The sequence below is a fragment of the Prionailurus viverrinus genome, chromosome B1 (assembly GCF_022837055.1).
Source record: "Prionailurus viverrinus isolate Anna chromosome B1, UM_Priviv_1.0, whole genome shotgun sequence".
Classification (NCBI taxonomy): Eukaryota; Metazoa; Chordata; class Mammalia; order Carnivora; family Felidae; genus Prionailurus; species Prionailurus viverrinus.
Genome location: NC_062564.1, coordinates 189,410,808 through 189,432,693, shown reverse-complemented (window position 1 = coordinate 189,432,693; position 21,886 = coordinate 189,410,808).

Sequence of the window (21,886 nt, the reverse complement as noted above, 5' to 3'; positions counted from 1 at the left end):
TAAACAGGGCCCACACTGAGCAGAGGCTCGATGCCACCACCCTGGGATCATGACCTGAGCCAAAATCGAGAGTTGGACACTCAACCGGTGGAGCCACCCAGGCGCCCCAAGACCATCCTACTTTCTGTTGCTTACCAACTTATGTTTTATTTTTATTTCCTATATCTTTGTGCTCTTTGTCTTTAGTTTTTAAACTTTAAACCTCCCTCAAACTTTTGAATTATTGCTGAAATCAGGAAATTTCTCTCCAATAATACTTCAACTCCAGGCCTTGCCAGTGAGAGATCATACCTGACAAATTGCATTAGAAGCTACCATGGACACCTTCTTCTCCAGAGCCCGCAGAGATCCCCAGGAGTCCCTGGATACGTCTCCCTCATTAGAACTTATAGTTTATGACATCACCATTGATATCAAAAGCGCTGAGTGGCTCTTATGTCCATGTTGACATAAGAATCAACTATGCTTCAAGAATGGGGACCCATAGTCTCTGTCCTTTGTTTTTCAATAAGGCTGTTTATATTTACTGTGTCTAATTCCTTGCTTCTTGTCCTGTCTCATATTTTTATTCCAGTCTGAAACTTCTCTTAGTGACGTTGACAGTTATTGCTATGTTGCCAAATACAAGAATTAATTTCAGTTGTTATCTTATTTGGCATATCAGGAACATTAACCCATTATGACCTTCTTTCCATAGAAATCTTTGCTTATTTATCTTCCGGGAAACAACTACTTACTTTCTTCCATTCTTACTGAAAGTTCCTCTTGTTCTTCCTTGCTGATTCTTTGTCATTTCCCCACCCCTGAATTTTGGAGTACCCCCGGTTTTCTTTCATAACTCATTCTTTTTCTATCCTGGCATATTCTCTTGGTGGTCTTATCCAGACCCATAGCTTTAAGTCCATTGGTATTCTAACAACTTCCTCTCCATGTCCTGGACATTTCAGGATTCGTATCAAACTCCTCTCACATATTTAATAGGGACTACAACTTAACATGGCCACTGCTAAATTCTTGATGTTTTCCTTTAAATTAGTTTCCATTCGGTCTTCCCAATCTGAAACCTGATAATAGTTCAGTGGATTTGGATGTTACTTCTCATGTCTGTGCCTCCATTTACCATCGACAGAACGAATCGTATACGTCCTTGGCCTATTTGTAGGAGTATTGTAAGGATCAAATAAAAGCATGTGAAGACACTGACATTTTAATTGCTTTACAAATCTAAGTTACTGTTCATGAAGATATTTTATTGAGATTCTACCATGTGCCAATCACTATTCACAGTTATTTCAAAATCATGGAATACTTTGAGATTTGTAAAAGTGAGCATTCAGCACATATGCTGCTTACAGATATGAAGACAAATGGGTGGTTTTAGACACAGAGCAAAAATAACATAACAGTGATTGTAAATGGCACAAGAGAGGTGTTTCATCAAATTAAAAGAATATTCAAACATTTTGGGGATAAGGGAAATTCAAAGTCCTAATCGCAAGGAAACGGGCGAATGTTCTTAGACCTGTAATAACAGCAAGTGGTTCTTTGTCGTCTGAAGCTAGTTTTCATTCCATAGTTATTGCTTTTCCTGAGTAATGAGTAACAAGATTGCTTTCCCATCTGGCATTTTGTAGCTGAGAATAACACTAGCAGAAGGTGAAATGTCAATTGTAAGAAACAGTGGTTTATGCCATTTGTAAACTCTGATCACAGACTCAAACATCCATGCTGGCATAATATCCCAGAAAACATTCTAATGCAAGTGAATCCAACTCCATGGAGTAAAGAGATTAAATCAGAAAAAAAAATGGTGTTTTTTTTAATTTTTAGTTTTAAATTAATTTTAATTTAATTTTTAATTTTTAATTTTTAATTTAATTTTAAATTTAAATGTTTATTTATTTTTGAGACAAAAGAGACAGAGTACTAGTGGAGGAAGGGCAGAGAGAGAGCGAGACACAGAATCTGAAGCAGGCTCCAGGCTCTGAGCTGTGAGTACAGATGTGGGGCTCGAACTCATGAACAACGAGATCATGAGTTGGGCTGAAGTCTGATGCCCAACTGACTGAGTTACCCAGGTGTCCCGAAAAAAATGGTTTTGAATTCTGGTTTCACTTATAGACATATGGCATTTATCTTCTTGGTTCCTGATTTTCCTTATTTACATAATAACAACTATAATAACCCCTCTTCTGCAAAGTTGTTTGAAGAATCAGAAACATCTGAATGTCCTTTCAGTTTTAGCATACTGTAAGAAATTAGTGGTTACTGCTGTTTTTGTGGCAGGGGAGATAACTCAACAATGATCATCTTCCCCCCTCCACAATGACAAATGAAAGATTCCTTAATGAAACCACACTGCACACTGGCAAGTGTTACCAAATACATCAGTGGTGTGGTAACAGTAATCAAAAATACTAAAGGTGATCAAGGTAATTTTTACAAAAGGACATGTGAGAAAATACTGTGAAAACATCTTTGCTGGTAACAATGTACCAAGTAGCTTTCAAGGCCACTTTCAGACCCAAAGTCAAGTGAGGATTGAAGGAAAAGAAAATCATAAGAGAGCAATTCTTAGAGCATATGACTAAACTAACATTCAAGATGGTTGAGGATTCTTAGTCATTTACAAGAGTATCATTTCTGGGGAGCTTGGGTGGCTCAGTCACTTCAGTGTCTGACTTTGGCTCAGGTCATGATCTCATGGCTAGTGAGTTCGAGCCCCATGTCGGTCTCTGTACTGACAACTCAGAGCCTTGTACCTGCTTCAGCTTCTGTGTCTCCCTCTCTCTCTCTGCCCCTCCCCTGCTCATGCTCTGTCTCTCTCACTCTCTCTCTCTCTTAAAAATCAATAAAAAATATTGAAAAGAATATCATTTCTTATTGGAACTATTGTTTGCCTCCCTAACCATTTGGTTTGAACCTTAGGGGATTTAGGCACTGAGAGAATCTGTGATCATTGCACATGTTGGAAAGAAAACATAAGATTTCAAATTTTAACAATTTAAAAGAAGAAAATTAAAAAAAAAAAAGTAGAATTCTACCAAATGATGCCACTGCAATGAAAATTCAATATTTTAAATTCTGGTGTGCAGCTGAGACTCCTTACATCCAAGAGCCAGAGTACATGGAAGTGGGGAAAAGGAAGTCAGAAGCTGCCGGAAGAGGAGACTCCTAGAGACGAAATGGTAGAAATTGCTGGAAAGGGATGTATCTCTCTTACCCAAGTTGGCATTGCTTGGTGGTTGGGAGTTGGGTTCTGTCATCACACTGTCCAGTTCCTATCCTGGCTTCCATACAAATGGTCTTGGGCAACTTACTTAACCTGAATGGGGGTAACAATAGCAATACTCTCCTCACAGTTTGAACAGATGCCTGAAGCAAAAAGTGCTCAAAATGTCACCTGGCATGAAATAAATACATGAAATACCAGGTACCATTATCACAACCATGTCGACACTGCTGTAATTATCATCCTCATGGTCGTCATCAGTAGTATTATTTGTCCTGTATGTGGAATTGTTCCTTCAGAGGAAGAAAGCCAAAGCTGTTATCTCTAAGAAAAAAAAAATCCTTTTTTGTGAAGTCTTTTAAAATAGTTAATACTATGAAAGTTCCCAGTGTGAAGAGAGGCTGTATCCCTTAATGAAGGGAATGCACATTTTTCGTTCTTGTTTTAGTTAATACTAATAAACCTGCCTCATTCTGGGTATGGGCTTATTCAAGAGGAAAAATCATTTTCATAGATGAGACACTGGGGGCTACCCATAGTTTAGGTAACTTTTAGCCATCAATAAATTAGTTTCTAATGCCTTGGGGCAGTCCCTTGAGAACCACAGATTCAAAGAGAAAGGTCCTCTTGTTTAGGAAGCAGAGGTTCATTGCTTTGTAATGTGTGAGTCAGTTGTCTCATAGAGTGTGAAGGCTTGAGGGTGAAAAGTTGGGAGAAAAATTTTACAACTTCTAAAATCCCTTCCAATGCTGAGACTTCATAATTATCTGGCAGAGGATAATGGCTTAAAATTCAGGGTGAAAACTATTACAATAGGAAAACATAAGTAATAACCATTTATTGAATCTTTTATATGGAACTGGTAGATAGGTACCTAATGAACATGTCTCATTGAAATCCTCCGACAATACTAGAAGATTTCTTTTTAAACCTCATTTTACAGGTGAGGAAACTAAAGCACAGTTCAGTGACATTTTTGCACAGGAAAAAATGATGAGCAGAACTGAGGGTCCCATCCCGGATTCTCAACCTCACTCTTCCCACATTGTGAAACATTGTGAGCCCCATGTCCACACCTGTCCTGCCCTCTCCCTGCCCTTTGCTCAGGCAGCCCACTCCAGCCTCACAAAGACACCATGAGCTGAGGTGTGTCATCCACATGTCACAGGTGAGGCCACTGAGTCCATGCAGAATCCCCAGAAACCATATTTGGCATTCATTATTAGCAACACAATAAACACTGCCTTACAGCTTTTGATTTTCAGGCCACAAAGAATGTCTTCCCTAAGTGATACTTGAACATGGTACCCATCTCCTTCCAGCTGGCAAACCTTCTGCCTTTGAAGCAAGGCCCTATTTATTACTCATCTGTTGGTGAGCTTGAGAACCTTCTTTTTGTGAATGCTTCCATTTCCTCATCTGAAAAAAATGACCTCTAAGTGTTGTCATGAGGATCCACTGAGTTAAGTCATGTTAAAGTATTAGGATAATGCCTGGGACATAATTAGGACTCAAAAACATTAACTGTCGTTGTCACTGCTGGATCAGAGGATACTAGAATATATTTTCTCAACATGTGGTCCTTAAAACATTGCCTCAGAATCTCCTAGGAGAGCACACCTCAAGCATTATGCTCTTTAGTGGGTCTAGGGTGGGCCTGAGATTTTACTTTTTTCCCAGTCTCACAGTTGGAGCCTGGACCAGAGCACATGTTGAGTAGCAATGAACTAGAGTGTTTTATTAACAGCAGATTCAGGGGCCCTGCCTCACACTCTAGGAAGGAGGCCCAAGAGACTAAATGTTTAACTCACTCTCAAAGAGATTCTAAGGCACAGTAAAGCTTGAGAAAGCCGTGAGAGAAGCTTTAGTTGGTTCTATTAACATTATTTGACAGTGCAATTCACTGGAGACACAGCCTGATCGAATTCCTGATTCATCATCATGACTTCAGGGTAAAATGCTTCTGATGCTAAGACACCCTCATCCCTTTCTGTAGCAGAGGTAATGAGTCAATTTTCCAAACATAGTAAGTAGATAATCCTTCTCAATTTACTAACATAATTCACTGAATATTAAGGAGATTAGAAAAGGCATCCTTTTTGCAAACTCAACTAAGCAGTAGTTTTCTAGCACAAATATTACGGGCAATAAAGAATTCCATTCAAGGTTGACAGCTTGAGTTAACAGTTTCCATTTTATATCGATGTTCTTTTCTTCTTCCTGGTCTTTCAGTATTTTTTTTTTTTGAATACAGCACTATGCTTTTTTAAGATTCTTTTGATTCATAGGACACCTGGGTGGCTCAGTCAGTTAACTTCCAACTTTGGCTCAGGTCATGGTCTTGCAGTCCATGAGTTCAAGTCCCATGTCGGGCTCTGTGCTGACAGCTCAGAGCCTGGAGCCTGCTTCAGATTCTGTGTCTCCCTCTCTCTCTGCCCCTCCCCTGCTCATGCTCTGTCTCGCTCTCTCAAAAATAAATAAATGTTTTTTAAAAAAGATTCTTTTGATTTAATTCTGGATAGTTTAAGCTTAAAAATTTAGTTTATTGAAAAGATACAGAGGCAGGAATCCATACAAGATCTGAATAATTGGTCTCTGATTAGGACAGTGACTAGGACAGTTCATAGGGTGACCAACCACCCTAGTTTACTGGGGATTGTCCCACTTTTAGTTTTGGGGAAATTCCTCAGTCCCAGGCAAACAGGGAGAGTTGATCACCCTAGCAGAGACCTTGCAGTAGGGTTTTTATGTATCAATCAAGGTGAGTCTGATTCAATTGCTCCCATTCTTTGTCTTTCTCCAAATTGGAATGGCTTGGGTCAGGCGTGTCTATTCCTGGCCCAGTCAACAACAGGCAAGGAACAAATTGTGTCATCACCACCCCCACTCAGTGGTAAGTGCCCACTCTTGTGAAATAGAGATCAATTCCCAGAGAAGACAGGATCCAAGCAATGACCCCAAAGGGTATCTATTGTAATCTCTCAGAAAGTGTCTCTGACTGCCTTATAAATTCAACTTTGCTTTGCTTTTACAAATGTACTAGGGAGGCACAATCCACTCAAATCAGCCATGCTCCCCTAGATCACAGGACAGAGCTTAATTGTGATAGAAACAACTAAAATGTGACTGAAATCCACTGAGCACTTACCCTGTGAAACTAATTGATAGATGGATAGATAGGTAGGTAGATAATTTATCAAAGAACCCACTGATGGAGGTTCTATTGCATTTATTTAATGTTTAAGGAAGCTTATATTTCCTTCCTCTTCAAGTGGACAAATGAATCAAGATTTTTGATCTCTAAGACAACTATCTGTCCACAATAGCCTTTTCTTTCTTATCCTCCCATCCTCCCCTTTTCCTTCGTGCTCTCTGCCTCTCTCTCCATATATAGCCATATGTATACGATAGTCTTATAGACATCATCTTATAGATAGACTCCTGTTGGGGTAATTGTGTACCCTTCCCACTTGGATTTTCTGTATAAGGTTCATAGAAAATAAATGAATGGCTAAGTTGCACATTTATTAAGTGAAAAATTTTTGACTCTGCAGACTAAACCCAAATCTTTTGTTTATACATCTTTTCCTCTGTCATATCACTCCATCTGACTTGAACGCTTTATTATCTGCTGGTTAACACAGAGAGAAGAAACTGACCTTGTTTTTATATCTGCAATAATGGTGATAGAATTTCTTTAGTGCTTTCTCTGGGTAAGGCATTTGCTGAGCACTTTGTATGGTATTACAGTGAAATAAAGTAACTTAATCACAAGGACATTAAGTAGTTTCCCTAAACCCATTCAGGAAAAAAAAAAAAGCAAAAAAAAGGCCGGGGGTGGGGGTGGGGGGGTGGGGGATGGGTAGCAGAGCCAACATTTGAATCTAGATCCATCTGCCCCCCCAAAATTTCATCTTTCCAGTTTGCCAAACTATCTCTTTGCAGTAGAATCAAGATTTGCTTACATATCCTCTGAGTCTGAGCAAGTCTGGATGATGGCACATTATTTCTCTATATTGAAATAACTTTTCTTTGTTATGCTGTTACTCATATTTATAAGTACAATTATGCCATACACCTTGGCTCAATCGTTATATCAATCTACTACTCACTTGTATAGGTTTTTTTTTTAATTTTATATTTCTTTAAATCAACTCACTCTTGACAATTACATCTTGTCCTAGTAATAATATCCATAAAACCATAGATGTGATGCACTTGTGACATAGTTTCTAAAACACATTAAAATAAATACAGGTTCAGATTGCTAAACATTATAAAAAATGGTCATTTTCCTACTATACAGTTTTCTCTATCAACTTTGCTAAAAGTTGATTTCTTCTTTTCTGTAATGTCACTTTGTAAATCCAAATAAATTTAAAGAAGGGAGTTCAGTAGACTCTTGGTCTGGGGAAATGCTACATTCACTACTTTCATTTTGTGAGTCATTCTTAGGATGTGTTTGAATCAACTTCCAAGAGAAGCAGATAAGCTCAGTGAGCCTTTTTTGTGGGGTAAGCTAGCCCCATCCAGCCCCTCCAGCTCCATGTAAATTTGCTCTTCTTTGATTATTGCCAGGTAGCTCTCCTTATGCCCACACACCCGGAGCTGTTTTTCCATTAGAGTCATATTTAGTTCACTTTACAGGATGAAGTATAGACTACGATGCTATTTGTGAATTTGCAGATCCCCAAAGATCTCAAGATGTGCTGTTCAAGAACTCCAAGGAATACCTCTTCATAATACACCCCTTGCTCACTCAGGATCTGAGCTGTCTTGAGCTTTTTTCAACATCTTCTCCTCTGCTGGAACACTTCAAATGAGTCAAATTCTGAATCTGGTGATTTTTCGTGGCCTTGGCACGTACCCTCTTCAGCTGTGTGAAAAACCATCCTATGTATTGTATCTAAATTGCATTCTTGCTCTCCTTCCATTTTACTATGTCTGCTTTCTAAAAGACATCTTTAATTTAGCGGAGGCTAGGCTCCTTTCTTTGCTTCCATCTTCATTTCCCATTGAATGAATCAGGACTCAGCTTATGATCCCTTGTTATGTGGTGCCGCTTCTCCTGGACCGCCCCTAGCAGCCTCACAGAGCTCTGGGCTGTATTCCATGATCTCTTTTAATTCCTTGTTGGCAGCTTGCTGGCCCTTTCTCTTTACCTTCCTGCCAGGCTTACTGCCTTTTAGCAGGCCAGCTATGTTTTGTTTTTTTTTTTCAGAATTTTTCCAAAATGAGATACGAAAAAAAAAAAAATCAAATCTCCAGCTCCCAATTCTCAATGAGAAATTTTCTCAGATAATCCTTCACCATCATTTACTATCTCAATTCCTCATCTTCTGAGCTTCTCCCTCCATAAAAAGAACTCCCTAAGACAGTAAAAAATGGCTTCATCTTATAAGAAAGTTCTTCTGGTCTTGGGGAGCCATGGGGCTAAAAAAAACCAGTGGCGTGTAACAATGCAAAACGAGTTCATTCATGCAAACAAAATCACACTACCTGGCCAGCATAGCTCCTTCCTGTAAACCTGCCTCTTGTAGAGAGTAAAGGCAGATGGAAATGCTGGGGTATGCAGAGCTGGCATATGGCAGCCCCAGAATAAGGTTAATCAAAAGCAAATACCAAAATCATCTGCTATAGAGGCTTGGTGGGCATATGCTTCTTCACTGCTATCTGGAAAAAGAGGATATCTTCTTAAATATGACAATCTCTGAACCACATATAGACCCAAAAATGAAAGAATCAATATGCAGGTTGTCAATTCTTGCTTAACTGTCTCAGTAGGCTTTTCCCTAAGTTCTGTCCTCTATCTTATTTCCATGAATCCATCCTACATGCTGAGGCCACAGTGATCCTCTATGTAAATCTGACCACGTCTATGTCCTGCCTAAAACCTTCCTTCCACCTATGATCTAGAACAGTGGGTACTTTACAAAAGTTTCAGCTTATTGGCAAGAAGTGTTACATGAAAAAGGGAAGTGTGTGTGCTTCAATCACATGGCCATGCCGACATGCCTCACAGTAAGTCCATGATCACTTCTAAGAGAGCCCTCAGTGCTGCCTGGCCACCAAGCACATTATTCACATTCACCACCACCCCCCCAACTCCCTGGCCAACTGGCTCATGTTAACTCTCATTTCAGGTTTCTTATACTTGTCCTTTTCTCCTTCTCAGCTTAAACTCTCCTGAGAAAAGAGAAGCAATCAAAAAGGAAGCCCCTCTGGCTTCCGCCACCACAGCTGTTCACCTACCTTCATCTATGCTCAGATTCCTCTCTCCTTTCCGAAACTGCTCTTAGTAAGACCAGTCTCTACAGCTATGTACAAGACTCTATTTCCTCTCACCCACTTGATGGTGTTCCTCTCTCCCCCCACCGAAAGCATTACATTTTTCATCAACATACAAACATGCAAACATACAAACTCTTCTCATAACCACCAACCACCACCACCATCATCGATTACCATCATCATCACCATCATCACTTCACTTATTCTCATGTCCCCTCCAGCTACTGCCCCAAACTCCTCAAAAGAGTTTTTGTGGTCTCTCTCTTTGATTCCATTACTCCATATCCCTCTTAAACATACTTCGACCAGGCTTTCACCTCCACCGTCACTAAAACTTTTCTTGTTAAAGTCACCAGTGATGTTCTCTTTGCTAAATCCCAGCAGTGTTTCTCAATCTTATGCTTACTTGACCATCAGCAGTATTTAATAAGGTTGAACACCCTGTCCTCCTAGAAATACATCCCTTACTTGATTTCCATGACACCAAACTATATTAGTTTTCCTGTTTCCTCTGCAGATGATCTTCCTGTCTTATTTGGTCTTTCTTCTTATCTGTACAAGCTCTGTGCCCCAGGGATCAGACTTTGGACTTCTTTGTCTACATTCACTGCCTTAGGGGTCTTATCTAGTTTGTTGGCTTTAAATACCCTGTAAGTGCTGATAACTCCCCAAGGTAGATCTTCACCTCTTGCTCCCCAGTCTCACATATCCAATCCAACCACCTACTTGGCATCTCTGCCAGAATGTCTACTAGGCATCTCAAACTCATCACTTTCAAAACTGAACTCCTGATACTCACACTCCCAAATCTCCTCCTCCTTGAGCTTTCTCCCATTTCAGTATAGGTGAATTCTAATTGCTGAGGTCAACCACTTTAGTAGCATCATTTCCCTGTCTTCTTACATGCTCCACATCCAGTCTATGAGCTAATCCTGTCAGAAGTACCGGAAAAGTACATTCAGAATCTAACTACTTTCGCCACCCCAGTACTTTCACTTGATTCTGAGCCTTGTCCACTGCAAGCTTGAATTACTGAAATAACTTTTCCTGCTGGTCTCCCTGATTAAAGCTGTGTCTCCTTTAATCTCTTCTCTGAAGCAGAGCCAGGGTGGTCCAGTGCAAACACAAGTCCGATGATACAAGTCCTCTGATCCAATCCTCCAATGGCTTTTGATGCTATTCAGGGTAAAAGCCAAAACCTGACAAAGATCTACCAGGCTTTGCACAGTCTGGTTCCCTCCTACCTCTCTTTCTTTCTTATTTCTCTTCTCTCCACTCATTCCGTTCTAGCTCTCACTCACATTTACAGGCATCCTCCTGCCTCAGGGGACTTGCATATATCACTCTCTCTGGCTGATCACTCTTCCTCCCAGCCCACATCTGCATGGTTTGCTGTCTCACCTTTGTTTTTTACCTAAATAACATCTTTTCAGTGAAAACCTTTAACTCCTATATCCCTTGTTGGACCTCACTGGTCACCCCAGCACTTACCAGTATGTAATTAGCTCGAATCTTCCTGAGTTATTCAGTTTTTTTGTCAGTCTCCTCCTCTGAGACACAAGGTAAATGAGAACAGGGACTTTTGTCTGTATCCTCAGTGCATGGAACATTGCTGGGCAAACAGTAGGCGCTCAACAAACATTTGATCAATGAAAGATGAAATGAACGCATTCATGAATAAAGAAAGGAACATTTTGTAAATTTAGGCCAGTTTAAGCAAATTTATTTACTGCAAGATTTTCTTAAGGCTCTTTAATTTTATAGTGCAGGTTACACATCTCCTGGGGGAGGATGAGGGAGATAAAATACCCAATGTACCCCATACACATTTGGTCACTGTGATGTGAGGGCATTTTCTGAAATGTGTTGTTTATACCTCTGATACTCAAAATGTAGTCTGTGAAGCACGACTAGTTCACAAATCATTTATTACTTGTCTGCAATGAGAAAAATACAGAAATTGAGACTAAATATTTAGAAAATTTTACAGCAGCTTGATGCTGCTGCCAAGAGCCACTCTCAGCGGGCTTGTGTTTTACTTTTTTCTCATTTCATCTTTCTAGTAATTCATTATTATGTTTTTAAAAGGTATCAGTTCATGACTGATTAAAATTAATCAGTATTAAAATCAATAATAAAAAATCCTGTCCTTACCCCCAGATAGTTCAAGAAACAACTCCTTGAAGAACATTTTGGTTGGAGAACGTGCGTTGAAATCCAAAAGTATAAAAGAGCACTGCCTCACTTCTAGGCCACTAAACTGCCATTTCTCCAGTTGCGACCTGTAATGTCAACAGAGTCAGCTTGCTCGTCTGTGTGTAACATCAATCCACGCTGTTCAACTGCCTGATAAGCCTTTGTCCGCCGCACCTGCTGGTGCACTTTAATTTATCCTCCAAAATTCAGTTCCTAAGGGTCAGGGTTCAGTGCAGAAACCTCAGATTCCTCCCTACAGACTTGGGTTGTCTCCCTGTACTCCCACAGCAATCTGGTAGGCTTGTCCCAAAACTGATGCCTCTCTCTTTACCACAAACATGTATTGACCGCTGATAGTATGTGAAGACCTATAGTCTCACTGGCAGATGTGAATAAGTCCAAATTCTTGCCCTTGGGAGTTCACTCTCTAGCGAACACGACACCTACTAAATAATTATTTGGAATGTATTTTTTAAACAGATTTATTAAGATATAATTCACATACCATATAATTCACCTGTGCAATTAAGTGGCTTTTAATGTGCTCACAGAGTTGTGTAACCATCATCACAATCAATTTTAGAGCATTTTCATTATCTCCCTAAATCCTATACCCACTACCAATAGCTTTCCTTTCCCGCTCACCTCACACTTGTCCCTGGGGAACCCCTGGTATATTCTGTCTCTATTATAGAGAAGCCTGTTCTTGATATTCCTATAAATTGAAATGTACAATATGTGATCTTTGCTGCTTGGCTTCTTCCACCTGGAATAATGTTTTTTCAAGTTTCAACCACCCTGTAGCATTTACTTTTTATTCCTTTTTATTGTCAACTAATAATCGATTGAATGGGTATGCCATATTTTACTTATTCATTCATCAGATGACCAATATTTAGTTTGTTTCCATGTTTTGGCTATTAGAAACAATACCGATATAAACATTTATATACAAGTTTCTGCACCATAATATACTCTCATTTCTCTTGAGCATGTATCTAGGAGGGAAGTGCTGAGTCATACAATGTCATCAGTTGAACTATGGCCCCCAAAATATATGTCTATGTCTAAGTTCCAGAATCTATAAGGTATTATTGCACATGTAATTAAGTTAAAAATCTGGAGATGGTATCTTGAATTACCTGTATGGGCTTTAAATCCAAAAACAAGTGTCCTCGTAAGAGACAGAAAAAGATAAAACAGAGGAAAAGGCCAAGTGAACATGAAAGCAAAGTTTGGATTTATGCAGCCATAAGTCAAGGCACACATGGGGCTACCGGAAACTTAGAGACAAAGAAGGAGCCTCAGGTAGATAATTCAGAGGAAGTGAAATCCTCTTGATACCTTTGTTCTAGACTTCTGGCCTCCAGAATGGTGTAAGAATATATTTCTGTTGCTTTAGACTACAGAATTTGTGGACATCTATTATGGCAGCCCTAGGAAACTAACACATATGGTAAGGATATGTTGAATGTTTTCAGGACCTCTTAGTCTATACTCTAAAGCAGTTTGCGCCATTTATCATCCCCACTGGCAATACAGGAGAGTTTCACTTCCCCCATATCCTTGCCGACATTTGTCATTTTCTGTCTTTTCAGATTACAGCTATGTTAGTGAGTGTACAATTATTTCAATTTGGTTTTGATTTGAATTTCCTTGATGGACAATCAGCGTTAGCATCTTTTCATGTGTTTGTTGACAATTTTTATATATTTTTCTTGGAGTATGTCTATTCTGATCTTTTGCTCATTTTAAAATTAGATTAGTCACTTTTATTTATTTTTAAGACTTCTTTATGTTATCTAGATACTCACAATCTTATGCGTGATTTGTAAATATTTTTCCCAAATATATGGGCTGCATTTTGACTTTATTGGTGATGTTTTTTGAAGAAAAAAAAACATTTAATTTTAAGGCCAACTAATTAATTAATTAACCAATTTATTTATTTATTATTAATTATTATTATTTTGGTCACTTGAGCTTTTAGTGTCTTTTTTTTTCTTTTTTTTTTCTTTTTTTTTTTGAGACGGAGAGAGACAGAGCATGAACGAGGGAGGGTCAGAGAGAGGGAGACACAGAATCCGAAACAGGCTCCAGGCTCTGAGCTGTCAGCACAGAGCCCGACGAGGGGCTTGAACTCACGGACCTCGAGATCATGACCTGAGCTGAAGTCGGCCGCCCAACCGACTGAGCCACCCAGGCACCCCTAGTGTCTTTTTTTTTTGAGAGAGAGAGAGCGAGCAGGGAGAGAGGGCCAGAGGGAGAGAAAATCCCAAGCAGTTTCCATGCCCAGCATGGAGCCCGATTCAGCGCTCCATCCCATGACCCTGGGATCAAGAAGCTGAGCCATAATAAAGAGTCAGCCACTCAACTGACTGAGCCACCCAGGCACCACTTAGTGTCATTTCTAAAAACACTTTGCCTAACCAAGGTAATGAAGATGCACTCCTATAGTTTCCCATAAGAATCTTGTATTTAGGAAGCTGGTCCATTTGAGTTTATCTGAGTGTGTTGTAAGGAATGAATCCAATTTCATTATTTTTCATGTGGATACCAAATTGTCCAGCATCATTTGTTGAAAATACTATCCTTTCCCCTTTTAACTGTTTCAGCACCTTTGTTGAAAATCATTGACCATTAATGTGAAGGTCTGTCACTGGACTTTCAATTCTATTCCAGTTATCTATATATTTTTCCTTATCTTAGCTGCATACTTTATTGCATGCTTTTGTTTTTTTTTTTAATTTTACTTATTTATTTTTAGAGAGAGAGCCTGAGGGCAGAGGGCAGAGAGAGAGGGCAGAGAGAGAGAGAGAGAGAGAGAGAGAGAGAATACCAAGCAGGCTCTGTGCTGCAGCACAGAGCGTCATGTAGGGCTTAAACCCACAAACGGTAAGATCTGAGACCTGAGGTGAAATCAAGTGTCAGATGCTTAACAGACTGAGCCACCCAGGTGCCCCCCCCCCTTTAAGTTTTGTTTCTCTTTTCTTTTTTTTATTGCATGCTTTCTTGATTACTGTAGCTTTTTAGTAAGTTTTAAAATGCAGGATCTCTCTAACTTTGTTCTTTGTTAAGATTGCTTTAGCTATTCTTAGTCTCCTAAATTTTCATATGAATTTTAAGGTCATCTTGTCAATTACTGCAAAAAAATGCCAGCTGGGGTTTTGATAGGAGTTGTGGTAAATGTATATATTAATTTGAGAAGTATACCATCTTTATAATATTATCTTCTGATCCAAGAACATAGGGTGTCTTTCAATTTGTTTAAATCTTCTTTACTTATTTTCAATAATTTTTTTAGTTTGAGTGTAAGTTGTGTTTTACCCTTCTTTTGTTAAGCCAATTACTAAGCATTTCATGCTGTCATAAATGAATCGTTCAATAAAAATACAAATGATTTTTGTATATTGACATTGTATACTGCAACTTTTCTGAACTTATTTACTCTAATATTGTGTGTGTGTGTGTGTGTGTGTGTGTATTCCTCAAGAGTTTCAAAAATACAGGATTATGTCATCTGCAAACAGAGATTTTACTTCCTTCTGCCCAAACTGAATATATTCTTTTTTCCTTACCTAATTGTCCTCACTAGAATTTGTATAAAAGGTCATGTATAACTGGCAACAGTAGATGTTCTTGTTTTTGTTTTTTTTATTAACCTAGAGGTAAAACATTATGTCTTTCACCATTAAGTATGATGTTAGTTGTGGGTTTTTTTTATAGATGTCCCCTATCAGGTTGAGGAAGTTCCTTCTACTCTTAGTAGGAGTAGGATGTTGGATTATGTCAAATGCCTTTTCTACATTTATTGAAATGAACATGTGGTTTTTATCCTTTATTCTATTAATATGTTATTACATTAATTGATTTTTGTGTGATAAACTAACATTGCATTGCTAGAAAAATCCCATTTGTCCCTGATGTATAATCATTTCATATGTTATTGATTGAATCTATCAATACTTTCTTGAAGATTTTGCATCTCTTTAGAAGAGATATTGGTCTCTAGTTTTCTTTTCTTTTGTTGTCTTCATCAGATTTTGGTATTAGGATAATTCTGGCCTCCCAGAATCGGTTGGAGCTTATTCCCACGTCTGTTTTCTTTGGAAGAATTTGTAAAGAATTGTAACTAATTCCTCTTTACATGTTGGTAGAATTCATCAATGAAGCCATTTGGGTCTGAGTTTTAATTTAGTAATTGAATCTTACCAATTTTAATAAGTTATTGGATTATGAATTCAATCTCATTACTTGATATGGAGGTAGTTTTTATTTCACTTTGAGTCAGTATTGGTAGTTTGTGTCTTTCTAAGAATTTGTTATATCCTCCAGGTTACCAATTTTTTTGGCATACAAATGTTCGTAGCATTCCTTTATGATAGTTTTTATTTCCATAAGGTAAGGAGTAATATTTTTCCTCTCACTCTTCATTTTATTAACTTGAGGCTTTTTTTCCTGCTAAATCTAGATAAATGTTTGCCAGTTTTGTTGATTTTTTCCCCAGAACCAACCAGGTTTTATTGATTTTCTTTATTGCTTTTATTTTCTAGTTTCTTTTAAACTTATTTGTGTTATAAATTTCTTTTTTCACTTTCTTCTGCTTTTTTGGGGTTAAGTTTCCACTTGTAGTTTTCTTTTTAAGTTGACAGTTTATTGATTTGAGATTCTTCTTTTTATAATATAGGCATTTATAGTTATGTTTCCCTCTAAGCGCTGCTATAGCTGCATCTGGTAAATTTTGCTGTGTATTTCTTCTTTTGCATTTATCTCAAAGTATTTTCTAATTTCACTTGTGATTTTTTTTGGGGGGGGGGATCCACTGATTATTTAGAAATGTGGTGCTTGAGGTACCTGGCTGGCTCAGTTGGTGGCGCATGAAGCTTTTGATCTAGGGGTTGTGAGTTAGATTACTTAAAAAAAAAATCTTTAAAAAAAAAAGTTGCTGATTTCTAATTTCATTCCATGGTCATCCAAGAAGATATTTTGTATGAGTTCAATGCTTTGAATTTTTTTAATGTTTATTTATTTCTGAGGAAGAGAGACAAAGTGTGATGTGGGGAGGGGGGCAGGGAGGGGGAGAAAGAGAGAACGAGAGAGAGAGAGAGAGAGAGAGAGAGAGAGAGAGAGAATGAGAATCCGAAGCAGGCTCCAGGCTCTGAACTGTCAGCACAGAGCCCCAGGCGGCACTCAAACTCAAGAACCGTGAGATCATGACCTGAGCTGAAGTCAGAAACTTAACTGACTGAGCCACCCAGGTGCCCCCAGTTCAATCCTTTTAAATTCACTGTGGCCTATTTTATGTCCCAGAAAATGGTCTACCCTGCAGAATGTTTCATGAACATTTGAAAAGAATGTGTATTCTCCTGTTTTGGGATGCAGTGTCCTTATCAAGACATTGTTTCTCATCAGTTAAGGTGTCGTTCAAGTCTTCTAGTTTCTTGCTGATCTTCTATTTCAGTATTTATTTTTACTTTTAATTTAATATATCTTTAAAAGCATTCGTCTTATTTTTTCTGTTTCTCATAAAAGTAGTATGAGCAATACCCTTTTACCACCAGGAAAAAAGTCTCTAACATGGATACCAATAGCTGAAGATGTTGTGATAGAATGTGAAAGCCCCGAATGCCTTCACTTAAGGACTCTCTGAAGGTTCGCTTCAGTAGAATTATTTGGGGGTTGCTCGTACAAGGATAGACTGCCAGCCCGTCTCCTGCTTTAAGCAGAGCTGCACTTGGGAACACACATAAGTGGAGCGCCACACTGCCTTTGCTAGTTTGGAAAATGAACACGTTTATTTAGTCATTCATGAGGAATGAATTCAACGTCTAGTGTGAGCCAGGTATTCAGAATACTCACAGCAGGTTTTATACTTGGTTTTACTATTATATAAAACAAACCAAAAAGAAATCTGAGGTTGTTCCCACAGAAAAAAGCTAAGAGTAATAATCCGGCATGATCAGCAGGTGTAGGAGCTTTCTCTTTCCAGATAAAGCTAGGGATATGGCTGCTTTCTGCCTACAGGATTAACCACATCCCGTTTCTTCCAAGTCAGTTGGAAGTAGAACCAGGTTTACTTAACTCTTGTCAATTGTCCGGGATAATGGGCCCTGTTCTTTCCCCCAATCACCTCCAAAATGCAACCTTCCCTCTCATCCCCATTAAATTATCTTGCTTGCTGCCTTAAAGCAGAAAGATCTAGGGGCGCCTGGGTGGCGCAGTCGGTTGAGCGTCCGACTTCAGCCAGGTCACGGTCTCACGGTCCGGGAGTTCGAGCCCCGCGTCAGGCTCTGGGCTGATGGCTTGGAGCCTGGAGCCTGCTTCGGATTCTGTGTCTCCCTCTCTCTCTGCCCCTCCCCCGTTCATGCTCTGTCTCTCTCTGTCCCAAAAATAAATAAACGTTGGAAAAAAAAATTAAAAAAAGTAGAAAGATCTCTGGATATACACAGATCAATCTATAAAACCTGACTCTGGAACTTACGAGATACAGGACATCGAGCAATTTGCCTAAATTCTGTGGTCTTCTAATCTGCATGTCAGATATGAAAACACCTATTTCACAAAATTGTAGTAAGTATTTTAAAATATGATAATGACACTATAGTACCTGGCACATAATAGGCACTCTCTACAAATGGTAGCTTAAAACATACCAATAACAATTCTTAGCTTCTCACTCTGTTTTCTGGCCAACAATCAAACTCTAAGCTGGTTGAGTTCATTCTGAAGTCAAGACCGCTGACCTGCTCTTTTTGTCCTATCCAGCACCTGCAAAAAAACTGATATTTTTCATGTTGGATGTGGGGGGGGGGGTGGGGAGTGGGGCAAGGATGGGTAAGAGTAAAGTGTCCCCTCTTCCTATCTGTCTGGCTGTCATCTGGAATTCTGTTGTGAATGAATTGGTCACCTGGTCCCAAGCTGCTGCTGGACATCAGCAACTTGCTCCCACAACACTCAAGTTCACCATGTTGCTCTATAATCTGGGCACATCCCCCTGCATGTACTGCTCCCTGAATCCGGGCTCACTGTTCTGCTTACTTTTTCTGTTTCTTCCTCTTCTCCCCATTCGTTCAGGTTTCTGAAATACTCAAACTCCTTTTGAACTCAGGGCCAGTCAAAATGGACAGCAAAATCTGAACTCCAGGATCATATCCACAATGTTCATAGATGCAGTGGATGCATTTGGCCTGTACTGAGACACTTCAGGGAACTTACAGTGACTCAACACTGACCCAGACAGTCCTTTAATCTAGGCCAGATGGCAAATGGATCATTATCCTCATTCTGATGGACTTGTTTTTCCCCAAGATGAGCTATTATAATTAATTATCTGCTATCTGGCATTTTCTCAACAAATACCATCCATTAACTAACATTTCACTGCCAGTTCAATGATAATTAATTGTCACAGTGATAACCTGTGGTACTAAAAGATTCCGAAATCACTTCAGAATACAGAGAGAGACAAAAAGTGAAACTAAGAGAGAACGAAAGACCGTGAAATTGAGAGGGCAAATCATGCTGAGCATAGTTACAAGATTAAAGGCACAAAGAGTATCATTTTTGTGATATCCTAAGAGACACCATCCCACCTATAGAAACACCCCACATAACATTTCCTAATGGGGCTCCCATATAATATCATGAAAACCAACATACTTCGGGTTGGGTGGATCTTTTCCAAGAAGGTGTGATCCTATCTGTATCCTAAAGTCATAGTGTACCCATCTTGGGCAGTGGTCAGTAGACATGGAGCAAAGTCCCCTAAGAAATAGCACATCGGTCACTGTTATTTTAATGACCATCCTACACTTAAAAAGAAACAAACTTCCTTTTCCCTGGCCATAAGGCTTTTCAGAATAATTAGAAATGTTATGCAATATAGCATTGCAAGAACCTACACGGAAAAAAAATCCTGGTATAATAACTTTCCTTCTCGGTTTCACATTATTTTTATTTTTATTGCTTAAAGATGATTAATTCCACAACATGTTGAGTAGCCTCTTGGGTACATGGGAGGCATGCAGGGCATTTTGGGTTAAGAAGACTAAGTGAGGAAATGTGATAAACGCATGAGTGAAATGTTTTTCCAACTTGTAAACTTTATCTGCATTTTGATTTGCTGTGGGAGGTGTATACAGCCTGCTATTTGTTCATGGACACTATGCTTCACCTTGTGCAGGTACCCCTGGGCACGGGCACCCCCTTCTCAGTGAAGATGGAGCCACCTGCGAGCTACTGGGTTAGAAAGAACAGGCTGCCCTCAACACCCAGGCCATTTTCCTCTCCAGAATTATGAGTGGAAAAAAGCAACAGGAGGTGGGTATCTTCATGAACACATGCTTAGATACAGCACCTCACAGAATTCACTGAAGACACACATGCTCAAGGAGGATATATGAATACATGAAAATCATTTTTGAATTGGGGTTTTGAGACTCTTGGAATTCTGCTTTGTCATACTGACTGTGACTTTTCAACTAGGGGAGTATGACATTTCTTGAAAGTTTGAAGGCCATCAGGACTTCTTTTTGGAGTTTCTGAGGTCCTTTCCCACTTTATTATGTCAAATGGTCATGCTACATTGGTTAAGTGAAATTCTTAAAACCAGCTGGCTCAGGGTCATGGAGAATATGACTACATTGAAAAATAAGAACCACGAAGCTTTAGCAGATGTCGTGATAGCTCGTCTGTGTGGACAGAGAGCCTTGGGTAGCATCAGCACACCCTGAATGACCCTGCTATATGGAAAGCTGGTAGTGATGGTGACAGAAGATCTGCCCCAGAAGGTCTTCTGTGAGAGTTACAAGCAAGATGGAGTGACCCCCATCCAATACATTTACTGGAGAAAATATAGGGCTATCCAATCACACGCCTCGTTTCTCACAAGCCAGGTTATAAGGGGTTGAGAAGATATATTCCCAGATAAAAAGTCAAAAGAAAGAAGAAAGCCAGAAGATGAGGATGAAGGGAAATGATCAAAGGGTTACTAAAAGAATTAAAATCTGAAGGAAGGACAATAGACATCTCAAAGGAGGAAGAAAGACCTGAGCTCTCAACTCTTGCAGAGCAGTGGAAAAGAATTTGCACAAGGCAGGCAGGGAAGCTTCTATGGCAAGGTGTGAACTATGGGCTTCTACTGCAAAAGTAGCAGCAGGTGGGTTATTCATCCTTGGGTGGCTCAGTGGGTTAATCATCTGGCTCTTGGTTTTAGCTCAGGCCATGATCTCACAATTCGTGAGTTCGAGCCCCTCATCCAGCCTGCATGACAGTGCAGAGCCTGCTTGGGATTCTGTCTTGTGCTCCTTCTCTCTGCCTGTCCTTTGCTCATGCTCTCTTTCTCAAAATAAATAAATAAAACTTAAAAAAAAAGGAAATATGTGTGTGTGTGTGTGTGTGTGTGTGTGTGTGTGTGTGTATATATATAAAGAGAGAGAGAGAGAGAGAGAGAAGCAGCTGTGAGCAGCCCCCCCATCTGTCACTAGTGCAAAGCAGGTAGGCAGGACCCAATCCCCAAAGGAAACATTTCAGACCAAGAGAAAGCTGAATAAGCTTGTTTTTTTTTTTTTGATCACTCATACTATGCAGTGCACCCTATTGTCTTGCATTGTAGACTTGCAATAAATCATAAATAGAATGGTCTAGGTGGTGTAGATGGCACTTCAACCCTAACAGTATTCTACTTGATGGGGACTGGAATGAATCATCATGGTGGCTATGTGCCTATGGATTTGGGGTCACCCAGAGAACAAGAGGAAATCCAGGACGAGCATTTCTCATTGTAGCCTTTAGTAAGATCTCAGAAACTGCTTTCTGAATAATTTTCTTCTAAATAGTATGATGGCTAAATTCAGATGCAAGTCTTACTAGCTAATAAAATCTAATTTAGAAGGATCCCCAAAAGTAAGTCCTGTTTCATATTTTCATTTGTTGGCTTTTAAATTCTTAAATCAAAAACAGGTTTCTCACTACCTTTGGAAGTTAGTATTTTTTTTTACAAGTTTATATGCCTCAAACTGTCAACATTATCTATTTACTGTTTACAAAGCCAGTCTTCCAAAACGTTTTGTCTTTCTAAATACATAATGCAAAACCACATAAATGGAATAAAAAATACTTAAAACCTACATTAGTTTTTTATAGCCAATAATTCCCTTTTTAAAATTT